Genomic DNA, 16,904 nt, shown 5'->3' with positions numbered 1-16,904 from the left:
TCATATCTTCAGAGGGACCCTCTTAGCAGTAGTGACAATGCTGATAAAATCTGGGATCTTGTCCCACATATTCAAGTTGTGGATAAGTTGCCTGTTTTAGTTCCTTCCTAAAACCTAAGAGACATGAACAGGAAACAGAATTACATCAACAGGCTCTTGTCCATACAAATCACCCCGAAGTTGTGCATTTGGAGCCCTTCTCTTCAATATGGTGCCCATCCGGGGGCTCTGATTTTGGTAGCTGTGTTCTGGGTCTTGAAGAGTTTACAGAGTTTAGTTGTATCTATAAAAACTGAGTTACTGTTGCATCCCTATATTCTGGGACAGTGGACCAGCTTACATTGGGGTTTCTCCTGGAACAGATGGACAGTCAGTTGTTTGTGGCCAAAAACTATCTGACAAACATAAATACCAGTCTTAAAATTCTATAATTTGTAACAAGAGAACTTCAGACAAGGAGTGGTTCTTCTAAGCCATGCCATAGTCTTTTTTCTACTCTCACTTGCTGACTAGAAGATATGTTGTATGTTTATGAAGAACATGAATATATAAAAGTTTTTTTAAAGATTTTATTTATTTATTTAACAGAGAGAGAGATCACAAGTAGGCAGAGAGGCAGGCAGAGAGAGAGGCAGAGAGAGAGGAGGAAGCAGGCTCCCTGCGGAGCAGAGAGCCCAATGCGGGGCTCAATCCCAGGACCCTGAGATCATGACCCAAGCCGAAGGCAGCGGCTTAATCCACTGAGCCACCCAGGCGCCCCATAAAAGTTTTTGAGATCTTGATTCTCTAGTGAAAGCAGTACAGTTTCCATTTTTTTTAAATTATTTTGGGGCTTCTGCCTTAGGCATACCTCCTTCTGTACCACTGTCTCAGGAGGGCTCTATACCTAGCTTGATTATGAAACCAGCTTCCTACTAACAGATTAGAAGTGAATCACAATAGATTAAAGTGACATTTTTCTCCTTGGCATTACTCTAGAACGATAGTTCTTGAGTTTCAAATGTTACTATTGTTGGTTTCCCATGCACAGATCATTTTCTCTTGATGGGTAGTTCCTTGAGTATAGAAAAGAATGGGAAAGGACAGTAATTGAACACCCACTCGGGATTGCAGGAATGTGATAGGGACTTTTCATGTATTCCATTTAACTACACAACAGTGACCGAGGTAGATAATTTTCCTGCTTTACAAACCAGGAAACTAGGTCCGAGAGAGATGAATGGTCTTGTGTTCTCAACGATCAGTCTCCCTCATTCTGTAACCTGCTCTCTTTATATTCTTGAAGGTTCCATTTGGGAATAGTGATTTTTCACTGCTTTCCCACTTTCTTTGGTGGATGGAGATGGCTCTGGTCTTTTGAGATTGAGCCCTGGGCTTTTTGTCAGACCTGGTCTGGGAACCAGGTCTGCTTGTTGTTTTTCTTATCAGTGTCCCAAGAGATTTAGCCTAATTTAGTGTATTTTTTCAAAGCTGCCATTACACACTTGTTTCTTTCTCCTCCATGATTACCTATAGAGGAAGATGGGGTCTTACAGTTTCATGGCTTTAAAGAACAAACCTACAAGACCTTCTCCTTTTAAGAAGTTTAATCACCAAGGAGAAGTAGGAAAGCAGAGAGACAACAGAAAAAAGAATCACAAAGTTTCAAAAATAATTAAAAATCTTAATTCTTGAAGGACGCCTGGGGGGCTCAGTCAGTGGTTTTGATCTCAGGGTCATGTACTATAGCTCTTAAAACTCTTCTTGGGCATTATTTCATAGAAGCTACTAGAGGTCTCTTTTATAGGGATTAGTTATTTTTCTCATGAAACTGTGGTCCAAAAGAGATTGAGGTTGGTACCACTGATGAAATTTTCTCTCCCAGTCAGATCATATTTTTCAGTGATTGTTCAAGCTCTGAGGGTTTCATTATGAACCTGCCCTGTGAGAGATTTCCAGAAAGCAACAATGATTCATGTTAGAATGTGCCACTTGACAGGACTGGGAAATGGATATTAGGCTTAGTTTAAGGTCTTTTTGGTGCCCAGTACTGGAACTCACAGCCCACACATGGCCATCAAACACTGGAAATGTGGCAAGTTTGAAGTGTGCTGTTGAGGTAAACTATGCACTAGATTCCAGAGACTTAGAATTTAAAAAAAAAAAAAAAAAGGTAAACTATCTCAATTTTTATATTGATTGCATGTACATCAATTATGATAGAAAATTCTGTAATGTAGGATTGAATATATTATTAGAATTCAGTTTTTTTAACTTTTAATTTTGATCTTATTGTAGATTCATATGCAGTTGTAACATATAATACAGAGCGACCCACCAGGCCATTGGTATTTTCTTTTTTTCCCCACCTATATCCTCTTCGAAAACTATGGTATAATATCACAACCGTGAAATTGACATTGATCCAATCCACTGACTGTATTCAGATTTTATCAGTTTCATGCACACGTGCGTGTATGTGTGTCTATAAATCTGTGTAATCACCAGTATAGATGCATATGACCAGCACCACAGTCAAAATACAGAATTCGATCACAAGGATTCCGTGTGCTAAGCTTCCATAGCTATAGCTATAGCTATAGCCGCCTGCTTCCTTCCCTTCCTTCCTCCCTTTCCCCTAACTCCTGGGAATAACTAATCTGTTTTCCATCTGTATACCTGTGTCATTTCAGGGAGTCTCCTGTAGTTTGTAACTTTTGCAGTGAGCTTTTTTCACTGAGCAAAATTCTCTTGAGATCCATTCAAGCTGTTGTAGGATCTTTACTTTTACTGTTGAGTAGTAGTCTTTTGTTTCTTCACACTTTTTTAAAAAATGATTTTATTTATTAGCATACAACAATGTGAACAGGAGTGGGAGGGGCAGAGGGAGAAAGAGAGAGGCACACCCACCACTGAGCAGGGAACCCAAGGCTAGGGTATATCCCAGGACCCTGGGATCATGAACTGAGCCCAGGGCAGACTCTTAAACCAACTTGAGCCTTGCAGGTGCCCCCTGTCTCTTAGTTTTTAAACATTGTTACTAGAAAGTTAAAAACTACAAGTGTAACTCACCTTTGTGGCTTTCATTGTATATAATGTTGGAGAGCCCTGGCATAATTCATGTTTGTTGGAAGTAATCAGAAAGCACATTTCTGTTCTGTTTTCATTGAGTTTCAGGCATTCCTATGTCAACTGTTATATTTTGTTCTGCTGACTCTAAATCAGCTTATTTGGAAATGAACAATGGAACAGTGCCTTTTAAAATGATTTCAGAAGAGTGAAATCCTCTTAGATCTCTCATATTTGCCTCCTCTCTCGGTTTTTTTTGCTTTTGTTTTTGTTTGGGGGGGGGGGTCTGGTCAGTTTTCCAGTAAGACAACCTTTGTATTTCTATCTGTAAAAGAGACTGTTCATAAGGGTAGGCAGTCGGGGGTGGGGGGATGTCTTGCCGCTGCTGCCAACACTATTCAGTACACTGGTTTGCGACTAATTAAGTGGCTCATATTTATCTGATATTTTCCCCCTAGAGAGATTCCGAAACACTTTTTTTCAACTTAAGCTTCAAAAAGAAACCAGCTCAGCTAGCTTATAATGGAGGGAAGAAGCAGGACACAGGGACACTTCAGAGCAGATGAGAACTGAGGTGACGGATAATACCATTTTCAGTTAAATTGCCTGGGGAAATTAGGTAGGCTGAGAATAATTACCTGGGCTGGCATACAGCCAGGTTTCTGAAACTGAGACCCTGCTTAAATGTTCCGAGGTTTGCTGATGACCACAGGCAGCCAGGGACCATAAGGGTTTTTTTCCATCTGGAATATACTTAAACTTTTTCTGGCTTCAGTGCCTGGCAAATTTCAGACAAATTATGTAGCATGGGAAATTCTAGCAGATAAAACTGTGTAAAGACCAAGACCTACAATAAGCAACACAGCAAAGCATCATACTGAAGGGAGGCTTCTCTGACAAAATTTGTCTTTATACATAATATAAAGAATACATATGTAAAAATATTTAAATATATTACAAATACAGACAACAAAAAACATGTAGTTGTAATTAAATTGATTATTTCTGTGATTTCTGCTATGTGACTGCCCCTAGGACTCTGAAACTGAGATGGGGATCAGAGATGAGCCATAGAGAGGATTGAGGGTGGTCTAGTTCCAGCGTCTCACTCCTTGCACAGAGGGTCCTGGCAGTGTAACAGTCCTTGGTCATGCCATGCAAGTACCAGGAAAGAACTCTGAGGGAGTGCCACCCAGCTTGTGGGTTCATCCAACCTAGTTGTGGAAATGAATCTTGAATGCAAATGTATGTTTCATGCAAAAGTCAACATGTGATATTGTGTTCCCCATCCCAGCTCCACTCCTAGTGACTTATTACTACAACTGCTAAGCGTGGTTTTCTTGGTATCTGTGCTGCTGGTGGCTTAGAGGAAATTAATGGGAAATGTATAAGGTGTGAGGTGATTAAACAATAGATTTCTCTCTCTCTCTTTTTTAAAGATTGTATTTATTTATTTGACAGAGATCACAAGTAGGCAGAGAGGCAGGTGGGGGGGGGGTGGGCGGGGGGGGGTTGGATGTAGGCTCCCTGCTGAGCAGAGACCCTGATGTGGGTCTCCACCCAAAGACCCTGAGATCATGGCCTGAGCCAAAGGCCCAGGCTTAACCCACTGAGCCACACAGGCGCGCCCCCCCGCCCCACAGCCTTTCTTTTTTTTTTTTTTTTTTTCCCCTTTCTCATGACCTAGAGGAAAACTCACTTTCATTTCAACAGAAGGAAAGGGAGCCTGTGTTTTTCTTCTTTGCTTCTAGTGTTAGCTTTTGCTTTGTTCCTGTCTTTTCATAATCTCTGAATTTCAGAATGCAGAATAGTGGAAAAGGGTGGGATTGAAAGGAGTAAAAAAGGGATCAGTTATACTTTTCCTCTCCCTGCCCCCCCCTTTCCAATAAAGATATTGGGGGTAGCAGAATGTTTGAGTTATTTCATAACTTTCCTTGGATAAGGCTGCTGCTGGTACATAGGGCGTCTTTATGCAAATGATAGAAACACCTCTTGGCAGGGTGGTGGAGCCATTTGTCCCTTGGCTGTGGCCGTGAGCCAGATCTATGTGAATATAGTGCGTAAGCACTCAGCCACCACCTGTGCTGTATAGAAGGTGCAGAAATCGCCCCTGTCTCCCAGCACTGGAAGCCCAGGTGGGTGAGTCAGATGCAGGGCTTAAAAGGAAGTGGGCTGGTGCCAGATCATCAGGGTTTAAAGCCCTGCTGCTTTGCTCACTTACCATGTGCCTCTGGGTAAGTGATGTAACTGCTGGGTGTCTTCATGTCCTCTTCAGGAAAAAGTTTCCATCTACAGAGTTTGGTGAGACTTGATGGGTTCATACACATAAACCAATGAGTGATACCTGGACATAGCAATTTCTCATTAATTGGTAATTATTACTATTATTTGTTCCTGATCTGTCCATTTTGCTCTCTAACCTAACGTGTTTCCAAAGAGACATCTTAAAGTTTCTTTTTCTTCTGTTAAAAAAAAATGTCTTGTGCTTGTAGACGTATGCAGCGTGCTTTTAATTATCTTTTTCCTTTTCCTTTAAATATCAGCAAAATTTTGTATATGTTGCCTCTATGTAACTTACAAATAAGTCTGTTAGTTGAAAAAGCAGTTGAATTGGTTGATGCCATGTAGAAAACAAACATAATTTAAAAAATTTCAGCCCATGGCAATTTTTTTTTTTTTTTTTTGGTTTCTTGTCTTAAAAACTTTTTTTTGTCCTTCTAGGTACTAGTCTGTGCTTGTTTTTCATCTTTGTTTCTTCCTCCTCCTCTTTTTAGAATGTCAGTATTCTAGAGACTAAATTTTAAAACGGTTCAGTTTAAGTGAAAGGGGAGAAACCTCTGCTGTAGATTTGGAATTTGGCGAGTATGTGCAGTCTTGAGGTAAGATAGTGGAATCCTAAGAACATTAATGCTTCTAGTGATGAATGCAAAAGTTGTTAAAAATAAACTCTTTGGTTTTAACTTTCATAGATTCCCTCTGTTGGCCGGTTAGCTTCTCTTGTGACGTGACCTCAGCTCCTAGCCTGAGAAGAAGACCACAGGCAGAGAGACAAAGGCATGCTTGCGATTAGTAGGTGTAGTAAGCAGATTCCAAGATGGCCCCACGGCACCCACCCACTGGTGTGTGCACCCTGTTTATCCCCAGGACTGGGGCTGTGTCACTCCTGCGGTTAGCTTATGGTGCATAGCACAGTTCGCTTGAACAGTGAGAGCTTATCCTTGGTGGACCTGCCGTCATCAGCTAAGCCCCTATAAAGGACTGAAGAAAGATGCAAAGGGAGAGAGAAGGATTCCACACATGGGAAATGCTCTACCTCTGGCTTTATATCTGGCCAGATGGCAAGGAGTGGAGGTGGCATCTAGGACCTGGCAGTGGCCCCAGCTGATAGCCAGCAAGCAAAGGAGTTCACAGTGCTGTGATTACAAGTAAATAAAATTGGCCAATAGCCCAACTGAGCTTGAAAGCGAGTTACTTCTCAGCATCGGGAAAGGAAGCCTCAAAGTCACCTTGATTTTAGCCTTGCGAGACGCTGAACAGGGAACCTAGCCACCATGCCCAACCAACGTCAGGCCGGCAGGACTAAGAGCTAATGGATGTGTATTGTTTTAAGGTGCAGAGTTTGTGGCAGCCCTGGAAAACCGGTACATGCGGGAAATCAGGCAAAAAAAAATGTAGGTGGGTAATTGCAAACTGTTATTATTTAGGGAAAAAAGCCCCAAAATAACTCAGAATAAGCTCCTATAAAGAGCCCCCAGTTACAGCTTGTAAAGCTGATTAGCCACAGTAAATGACAGCTACGGGAGCTGTTCACTTTTCTGGGCAGAGTTTAGAGTGGTTTCTCAAACCGGGGGTTGGAGACTCAGCAAGGTGCTAAATTGCTCTCTTGCAGGACATCGATTGCATGATGGTAAAGGAAGAATATGCAAAACAGGGAGGAGGAAGCCCCTTCTTTCATGCTTATAAATGTTGCTGATGGTGCCTTTATTTATTTATTTTTTAAGATTTTATTTATTTATTTGACAGATCACAAGTAGGCAGAGAGGCAGGCAGAGAGAGAGGGGGGAAGCCCGGTCCCCAATGAGAAGGGAGCCCGACGCAGGGCTCGATCCCAGGACTCTGAGATCACGACCTGAGCTGAAGGCAGAGGCCCAGCCCACTGAGCCACCCAGGCACCCCTGACAGTGCCTTTAATTTAGGGTTCACGAACTCGGGGGAGAAGGGGGAGCAGGAGACCGTAGGTGATGGAGTTGTCTGGATGGAAGAGATGGGGCTGGGGTAGGGGGAGAAGATGTGGGGAACTAGAACCCAGGCCTTCTTAGAAGGAGCAGATGCCCTTCAGCAGCAGCTGTCTTACCCGCAGCGCTCTGGGTCTGAGATGCCAAATCTTCCAGATTTCCAAGAGAAGCTGGCGCTCCTGAGATGTATATGGAATCGCCCATTTTTAAATGTTGGCAACCAGCTCAAACTTCACAGGTTCCCAAGGTGATTGTTGAAACATGTATATTGTCAGACCACACTAGTTAGCAGCCTCCCCAGCATAGCCCGGAGGAGGGAGGATGTGTTGGGGAGACAGACAATGGGAGGGTGTGAGCTCAGTGAGGACCTGGAGTTTGGTTTTTGTTCACTGTCCTGTCCTCAGAGCCAGGAGCAGGATCTGGCACCCAGTGGGTGCTCAATAAATGCCGATTTACAAAAAAATATCAAATGTGATTGCTTTGGCGATAGATGTTTCTAAAATCCATTTAGTGTCGTGACAGGGTGCCACTCTGGGCTACCGCAGGGTCCTTCTGGCCTGACCACTTACTTTCTTAACCTAGAGTTCCACTCAAGGACTGTGTGGGAAGTCATCAACTATGAAAGAAGACAAGCCAGTCTTGGGCCCTTCTGTCTGGCTCGTGCCCTACTAGTACCTGGTGTGCGTCTCATCTCCTTTCACCCTGACCCAGATTTCTAAATGGGTCCTCATATGACCTGCATCTCAAAGAGGAGGAGATGGTCTCAGAGAGGTGAGGTCAGTTGCTGGAGACCGCACAGCTATTAAAGACTGCCCTCTGCTTGATTTGATGGTCAGGCCTCTGCCCTTCTACCTGCCTGCTCCTCTGAGCGTGTTTGCACATTGCCAGCCTCACCTTGCTAAAGTTACAGAATCTCTTGTCCCGCCTCAGACCTATCCCAAACAGAATCTGTGTTTCAGGCACATAATCTTGGTGATGTGTACACGTCTTAAAGTTTGAGAAGCATTGTCCTACCCGGCAGGGTTCTAAACTTTGGGTTATTCATGAGCTGCTTGTATGGATTTGGCCAAATCGGACAGCTGAACGTATTACTCATCTTTTCCATTTCCATGTATTTGCTTAAAAATAAAACACACCGGATAAAAACAGACAAACAGAAAACAAGCAAAAACAAACAGACAACGACTGTGTGGCAGTATGGTAACATGACTCCGGTAAATAGCTATGAAACTCTATTCATAGTGCTATACTTCAATAGAAGAATGACACTGCTGTCCATGAAGAGAAGACAGGCATTAGTAAACATGCACCATACCTTATCTCTGCATGTAAGTTACCTGTACCTTGCATATAAGCTGCACCATTAATAATAAACTGTAATGAGGTTGTAAGACATTTCTCCATGGATCATTAAGGCAGTGTTCCATGTTGGGTCACGATGCTGTGGCAGATTGCAAAAATGGCCATGAAGTCTTCCCGTCCCCGCACCCACTCCCTAGAAGGGTGCGCTGGCCCAGCAAGGGGTGGGCCTGTTTCCACATCCTTTAAGTGTGGGCTTGACCATGTGACTAGCTTTGCCCAAATCTGTGCTAACACATCGGACCCTGCAGAGGCTTGGAAAGTGCCTGTATGTGGGGTCCTGACCTCTTGCCCTTCTTGCAAACTGGAGACCACAAGGGGAACAAAAAGAGTTACTGATTTAAGCAACAGAGGTTTCAGATGGTTTGTCAGGCTGCTCGAACTCACCAACGTGACTCTTCTCAAACATGGTTTACAAAACAATCATTTCCATGTTCAGTAGCAGATTAGGGTGAACAGACACTGTTTTGATTCTGTCTTGCCCAGTCATTCTTCCTTTGGAAACCGAAACCTCAATACTGAGTATCGGGGGGAGGGTGTTAAATGCCAGTCCTTTTGTGTTCCGCAGAGAGATGTACCAAAACCGACCTGACAGTGTCCCCCTCAAAGATTTGGAGATTTCTTCTCCCTCTACTGGGAAATCTTCGCCCTGGGCTACAGCTCCCCTGTTGCTTTGAGATAAGACCACACCGCAAACACTGTGATATATGTCATTACTGGTAGTTTTCGGTGAGATGTTGGTCCTTGGCTATGGCTCGGAGGCAGTGCCGTGCGTGTGCTCCTCTTCAGTGAGGGTGAGGCGCGCTTATACGTGTTTCCCATCACGAGGATTCCCAGGGAGAATTACGACAGCAAGTCTTTTAGAAGTGTAAATATTCACCACTGACTGGGTTTCCTTGAAGAGTGCGAATAAGTGCTTTGTCATTTTTGAAAATGGCCAACTAACATCCATGGGCAGACTCCCTGAAATGCAGCCTTTAAAAAAAAAACAAAACTTTAATGAAATATAGTTAACCTACCATAAAGATCACACATTTAAAATGCATGTTTTCAGTGAGTTTTGGTGCAACCATTACCACGGTTTAAACTTCGAACACTTCCATCACTCACACCCACGAGCTGTCCTTCCCTGTCTTCCCTGCCCATCCAGTCCTACATCCCTGCTAACTTGCTCTGTATCTCTGTGGATTTGCCTAGAAGAGGACACTTCATATACACAGAATCCTAGCACATGTGGTCTTTTGTGACGGCTTTCATTTAGTATAATGCTTCCTAAGTTTATCCATGATGTCCCATATCTCCACATTGCATTCTTTTATTGCTGAGTAAAAGGCCGTCCTCATATGTCTGCATTTTGTGTATCCATTCATCACTTGATGGAAACTGGGATTGTTCCTACTTTTTGGCTATTATGAATAATGCTGCTATGAAAAAGCATGTAGTTTATTTTATATGGACATATGCTTTTATTACTCTTGGGTGCATGCCGAAGAGTGGAGTGAGTTAGTCGTATGGTAATTTTATGTTTAACCATTTGAGGAACTGCTAGACTGCTTCAAAAGTGGCTGCACCATTTTATTTCCACAAGCAATGTATGAGTGTTCTGATGTCTCTGAATTCTCACTAATGCTTGTTATAATCGGTCTTCTGATTATAATTATCCTAGTGGGTGTGAAGTAATAGCTTATTATGATTTTAACTTGCATTTCTCTGATGATTGAGCATCTCTCCATGTATTTGTGTATCTTATTTTTTTTTTGAGAAATACCTATTTAGATAATTTATCCATTTTTAAATTGGGTTGTCTTTTTGTTGTTGAGCTGCAATAGTTTTAACATACTCAGGAAACACGTACCTTATTAGAGAAATGATTTGCAAAAATTTTTTCCCATTGTGTGGGTTGTTTTTCCTCTTTTTTCACAGTGACCTTTGAAACACAAAAGTTTTTAATTTGATGAAGTCGAATAATTTCTTTCATTGTTTGTGCTTTTGGTGCCACATCTATGAAACCATTGCCTAACCCAAGGTCACAAAAATTTCTTATGTTATTTTACTCCTATGAGTTTTATAGTATTAGCTCTTATATTTACATGTGTGATCAATTTTGAGCCAATTTTTCTGTATGATGTGAGGTAGGAGTCCACCTTCATTCCTTTGCATGTGGCTATCCTGTTGTCCCAACACATTTCCTGAGTAGATTCTCTCCACATTGATTAATCTTGGCACCCTGCTGAACAAAAGCAGCCTTTTGTTTATCAGCACCAATCAGATTCTAGGATTTGAGTTTTTGTCTATTTATTGGCTTTCTGTGTTATAGAGAAATATTCCACTTTTGAAAGACCAAAAGCACACACAAATATACACATAAACCCAGACATTCAGAGACTTACACACACTCACTTGCACACAGTCTCTCCTTTACCAAGGACCCACTTGTACCCTTTAACACATAGAGTAATAATATTAGAAGAAGGCAGTAGGTTGATGCCTTGATTCATCTGTGACTGCAACATTAAGTTATAATAGCTCCTCTGCCATATGCCAATAGCTAAATAGTTTATGACAAACTGTTTATACCATTTCACTTCTTGGTGGATAAGTATGTCATCCTTGGCTTCCTGAAATGTTGCAGTATCTGAGCCGTGCACAGAATTAGGAAGGTTTGTGGAATGATGCATCAGTTTTATGCGGAGTAGTTACCAGGGGATTAGAGAAGGAAAAGGAAACCAGGTCCAGTCTTTAAATCTTTTATTACAAGGAGGATTGGGTGGCAAATTGTTTCTCAAAATGAGGAGCATGGAATGGTAGGATTATTAATCAGGGAGTGTCTTTAGAAGTCAGCTTGCTTCCTAGGCCCAGGAGGCATAAAGTAGTTACATAGTTTAATTTCCTAGCTGTAGGCAGGCCGCCTAATTATGTACCTGTTCAACGAAGACTTACTGAGCACAGTATATGTTAGGCACTGTACTAGGCGCTGGGGGTATCCATGATGATTTTCAGTACTTTCTTATGAGACTTCATTACAAATATAAATGTAAGATGAAAATAGGGTAAGTGCTGTACAGGAGGCAATATCATGGATGCTAAACGTGGGTCAAGGTTCCTGGGTTTGAATGCCAGCTCTGTGTGGTTCCTGAAAGGTCATGTCTCAGTTTTCTGTATAAAGATGGGAATAAGCACAATATATATGTTTTAGAGTTCTTATGTGGATTAAACATGATAATATAATCCGTGCTTAGAACCTGAGTCGTAGTCAGTATTCATTCAATCAGTAAGTAAGCTTACATGATACTGGATATTCTGTAATTCTGTATATTCAAAATGGAATTTTTTTTCTCTAGAGAGGGATGAATTGGATTCTTTCTCTTTCAGTTTCAATTATAAAAGTAATAGGTTTCATGGTAAAAGATTACATAATGGTGAAATGTTAGATTAAAATGCAAAGGTCCTTTTATTTATTTATTTTTAAGATTTTATTTGAGAGACAGTGCACAAGTGTGCAAGGGGGGCAGGGAAGTGGACGAGCAGAAGGGAAGAGAGAGGGACAAGCAGACTCTGTACTGAGCCTAGCCTGATGTGGGGCTCAGAGGACCTTGAGATCATGACCTGAGCCTAAACCAAGAGTCTGAGGCGTAACCGTCTGAGCCACCCAGGTGCCCTCTTTTTTTTTCCTTTTTACTCCCTTCAGTGCCAATTCTCTAGAGGCAGCCAAACTCAAGTTTGTTATCCCTCCAAATATATTCTGTGCATCTAACAATGTTTATACATAGACTGTGAGGTTTGTTTTAACATGGTGAGGTCATAGTACATATATTACTCTTCTAGAGTTTTTAAAAATTAATACCATGACTTGATTTTTTTTTCTGTATCTGTCTACATAAATCCATGTTCGCCTCTTTCTTTTCTTTTTTTTTTTTTTTAAGATTTTATTTATTTTTTTTGCCAGAGATCACAACTAGGTAGAGAGGCAGGCAGAGAGAGAGGAGGAAGCAGGCTCACTGCCGAGCAGAGCGCCTGATGCAGGGCTCCATCCCAGGACCCTGGGATCATGACCTGAGCCGAAGGCAGAGGCTTTAACCCACTGAGCCACCCAGGCGCCCCCGAAGGCAGAGGCTTTAACCCACTGAGCCACCCAGGCGCCCCTGCTTCTTTCTTTTTATTGGCCTAGTCTTTCATCGTGGATGTACCATCCTACCTAGGACCCTACTGTAGAAATTTATATACATCGATGATGATGTTCATGATAACCCAATTTAACTTTTACAGACATCATTTTCCCATGTCTCAGTTGCCAAATTTTCTGCCTCTGCCCTTCTTCCCAAGTGCAAATGGTCTTCCTCTTAACTTCTGTGTACTGCTGATACCACCTGGAATCCGTCCGTCCCCCCGCCACACACACACTGAATGCCAACCCCATCTTGGAAGGATCTCAAAATCTGAATTTTCAGCAAACCAAAAGTTGAGTGGCAAATCTAGAATCTACATAAGTAATTTGTTAACAAAGACAACAAAAAACACGCAGCAAAAGTACTTTCTCTGTAGATAGCTGCAAATTTTTCGTGTTCAGCCCTGCTCTTTGCTGAAAGGGCAAACTTTTTTCTTAAAATTATGGTTCATCGAAGGACATTTTACTGTTAATCAGGACAAGATCATTATATTCTAAAAGATTTCAGATGGCCTTGTTCAATTGCTCCGTAATTATCTTAGTAAGAGGTTGCGTAGATGAGCAGCTTGGTAAAAACGTGTATAAACCCTGTAGGCTGGCCCAGCAGTAATATTTCTGATTTAATGACCGTATCTTTGTTGTTCATTTGGAAATTAATGTCACTATTAAATTAATGTGACTTTCTAATGCATTTTTAAAAAATATCATAGGTTATGGTTTTGAAGTGCAAAAAGCTGTTTCTTTACATGAGAATCCTGAAGGGCCTTCACATTGATTTTTCTCTGGTCTCTGTCTGCTTGCTTCACAGAGGACGGCGCTGTGGGTTTAACTAAGGTGGACATCACTCGCAGCCCATCCAGACCTGCCTGGTGAGTATTCTGCCCACTGTGGTAGAGTTTCTAGTTGTGGCATTCTAGAACTTTCTACACAGTGAATCCCCCTTGATTTCTACTGAAGTACTGAAATGCCTTTCAAAACCAATTCACAGACACTTTCCTTCATGCAGTGGAGCATTAATGCCCCAGCACTTTCCAGAGTCTAGCTCATTCATTCCACTTCACCCTTTACTAGATTTTCTACTTGCTGTCTATGGTAATAGGGCCTGCATTTAGTGAGCAGTCTGGTATTATTTAAGTAACTATTCTCTGCAATTCTTTCTGAGGAGAAATGCATGACTTGTGTTCAGTCCTATGTAGGTGTTGTTTCAGAAGATTCCCACAGATGTGAAAAAAATCACAGCTGTGCTTATGGTCAGACACTGTCTGTTTTGTGGGAAACTACCTGCGGAGATGATATAAATAATTCTCTCCCAGTGCCCCTCTAGAGTTCCATTTTACAAATCTTTAAAGAAATTCTGAAATGGGAACCAGAAATATCTTTATATGGCCAATTCTTTTTATTTACAAACTATAACTTGCCAATGCTTCATTCTAGAGCTGGGTTCCTGGTGAATATGAGACATTGTTCTTTCCTGACCCCTTAATCAGATTCCTGTTTCCTAATTGCCGTCCAAGGGCAAGACTTGGACTCTATATTGTTTCTTACCTCAGTAGACAAGAAGTCATTTTATAGTGAACACCTGAAAAATAAAACCAACTTTACTGTTTACCTTGGTACGTGAATTTCAGGTTCCAGGCATTTGACGTCAGTGTTATTTTTTTTCCCCTCCACACTGCAAGTCCTGTTGCATACTCCTTCCAGCGGGGTCTGTAGCTGATTTTCTTCCAGCCTTTCTGGGTGGGGAGAGAAGAATCACACTTCTCTAAGTGATCTGCTATTTAATGCTGACATGAGGATATCAGGAAAGTAGATTTATTATTGAATGTCCCTACCTATTTTTAGTCAAGGCACTGTTATTTACGCTTCACAGATGACTCATAAACCATATCCTAGCAGGCAAACCAGTGCTGGGGTAGGGGGTTGCTACATAATTCTCCAGGGACTTTAAATCAGTGTAGACATGACATCTGCTTTTTAGCCTTTATTACATTTTTCTGGACTGCTCACTGTCTCTGCATAATAGTTGTTATCCTTAAGAAATAGATCATTTTCATCAGCAGATTACACATGAAGAATTATGTGCTTAGCAAAAATAAACACTTGATACAAAAGTTTTAAAAAGACAGAAGTTTTTGTTAAATATTTTAAGTTCCAAGAAGAAGTTTCTCTATATGAAGTGATGTAAATGTCATATGCTTTATTTTACAGAGGCTCTGGATGAACTCGGAGCCTAAGACAGCTAACATAGTATGTGGGCTCCTTTTCTATTCCCACCTCAAAATAGGATCGGATTAGATTCAGGGCCCCACATGTCACCAGGAGGTGATCGTCCTTGCCTTAGTCTTGCCCTCCCAAAGAAAGAATTTCTCCTTTCACTCCCTCTGTCCTTTATTAAAAAATTCTGCAAGTTCAACTCTAGGAACATTTGGTTGTTGGGTATCTTGTATTAAGAGACAGGTTTTTCTTGGCATTGAATTGAATCTTATTCTTTTATAATCTCTTCTCATTTTCAGAATAGGGAACTTCTAGAGCTGGGAGCTGGAGCTCTTCTGGTTTTGTCTTGAACACCTGCTTTATTTCTCCCTGATTCCCATCATGAGTACCTCTGACTGTGCATTAGTTCAAAACATTAGTTTTAGGCCTGCTGCGTGCACAGTAGGCATTCAGAATGTGGTTTAATTCCTGTAATGGCACAAGGTGAATATATTCTTATTCATGTCTCGTTCAACTTGGCTTTTTATCAGTATTATGCATCTGCTCCTAAAATAGAAAATATTTATATATAGACCAAAAGGACTACTCTTGGATTAATTACCCTCACCATTGTAATTCTAGCTTCAGGGTGACTTTTGGTGAAGAGGAATCTGTAAGTCTAGTCAAACCAAAGGTGGTCTTCAGATTTCATGGAAAGAAAGAGAACAACCCGTGATTCCTTCTTTCCTGCAGTATTGCAGTTTGGAAGATTTACCTAAATTTAGGGATGCTTGCTTTCTGAATGATTTTAAATTGTTTGTATTAAATATTGATTATGTGCAGAATTTATAACATCAGGTAGGAAGCTCACTAAACTTTAATGTTGAATTCTCTTTTCTTTTTACCTCTACTTTGGAGTCTTACATGCTGTTCTAACTTCTCTCACACCTGGAGATACAGACATAGTGACGTGTGTGTGTGTGTGTGTGTGTGTGTAACCAGCTATTAGCATCTTTTTTTAGACCTAAGACCTGTGTTCTAGCATTGCACTGCAATGCTCTTTAGTAAAAAAGATGATTCTTATTAAGGTGTGGATAGTGTAGTTATTTTAAACTCTTAAGTATTATATATAGAAGTCCTTATGCCTGGTACAAGAATCTGGTTTCATGTTTTCTTACAGCCCATTCATGCACGACAAGAGTTTTGGACTGAACTCCCCAGAAGCCAGATTCAAGATGAGAGATTTTTGTGCAAGTGTCTTATTAAGGCAGTGCTCCCAGGAGAAACAAATTAGTTGGAGAGAGAGGGAAGAAGCAAGCAGGGGGATACTTCAAGCAGAGTCCCTGCCTCAGCCTTGATCCTGGAGGAAAGCTCTGGAACATGATGGCTCCTGAAAAACCTCTTCCTTTTGCCTCAGCGCAGGGGTCTGGTGTTTTCTGTCCCTGCCTCAGCCTTCAGCTGTGGACTAATGGGAGGGGGACTATGAACTTGGGAGCATTTTGGTTCTTTGCATCTGTGGGCGAAGCAGCTCCAATAGTTAAGGGGTGTTCCTCTGAAGAAATAGGCAAGTGCCATCTCTTAGAAGCCAAGCACATACAAGCTAGGAGATGGGCACACAGGACAGTGGAAAGGGACCCAGTAGTATCTGGCTGAGACCCTGGATTGTCTGCTTTCCCTAGCAGCATGCCAGGTCATTCCCTCATCCCTGCACACCCATTTTTTTCATCTCTTAGGCTTTCAGCCTTTTCCTGGGACAAGTCCTATGCATTCTCAGGAGCACTTTAAATGCACCTTCTTCCCTAGAGAAGGTACTAAGCTACTGCTTCAAATATCCAAGTCCTAAAGAGATCGCAGTGTGGAGATATCAGTGAATCAGTACCTGTCAGTGAATAAAATTTCTACAT

General features: G+C 41.6%; 1 protein-coding gene across 8 annotated transcripts in view; it reads left to right on the top strand.

The window, feature by feature from the left end:
* The window catches only part of PLCB4 (phospholipase C beta 4), a 420,401-nt gene that overhangs the window by 156,767 nt on the left and 246,730 nt on the right, over window positions 1–16,904 (top strand). For all 8 annotated transcript variants that reach the window (XM_045980886.1, XM_045980883.1, XM_045980895.1 and 5 more), the window contains one exon: window positions 13,616–13,676. The gene's annotated coding sequence lies outside the window, so the exon portion shown is untranslated. The remainder of the gene's footprint in view (window positions 1–13,615; window positions 13,677–16,904) is intronic.

This window comes from Meles meles, chromosome 16, assembly GCF_922984935.1.
Source record: "Meles meles chromosome 16, mMelMel3.1 paternal haplotype, whole genome shotgun sequence".
NCBI classification, from domain to species: domain Eukaryota; kingdom Metazoa; phylum Chordata; class Mammalia; order Carnivora; family Mustelidae; genus Meles; species Meles meles.
The sequence above is the reverse complement of the archived record's forward strand: the minus strand, read 5'-3'. Positions and strand labels throughout refer to the sequence as shown.